This window comes from Megalops cyprinoides, chromosome 7 (genome assembly GCF_013368585.1).
Source record: "Megalops cyprinoides isolate fMegCyp1 chromosome 7, fMegCyp1.pri, whole genome shotgun sequence".
NCBI lineage: Eukaryota > Metazoa > Chordata > Actinopteri > Elopiformes > Megalopidae > Megalops > Megalops cyprinoides.
Genome location: NC_050589.1, coordinates 399,192 through 399,436, shown reverse-complemented (window position 1 = coordinate 399,436; position 245 = coordinate 399,192).

Sequence of the window (245 nt, the reverse complement as noted above, 5' to 3'; positions counted from 1 at the left end):
AACGCAACCTAAAAACATTAGTCTCTTCACTTTTCACCTCGGAAATGTTAACTTCTAACACATTTGCATGATGTGCTCTGATAGGCTGTCAGTGTGTCACCTTCCTCCTGTATAGCCTCTTGCACACTGTAAGACCTTGACTGAGTTTTAAATGAGCGCGGTCTCTCGATTGGTTCATTCCAGTCTGTGATTGACGGCACATAACCGCCTCATTCTGCTGCCAGAGCAGAACTGTACCTGCAGTT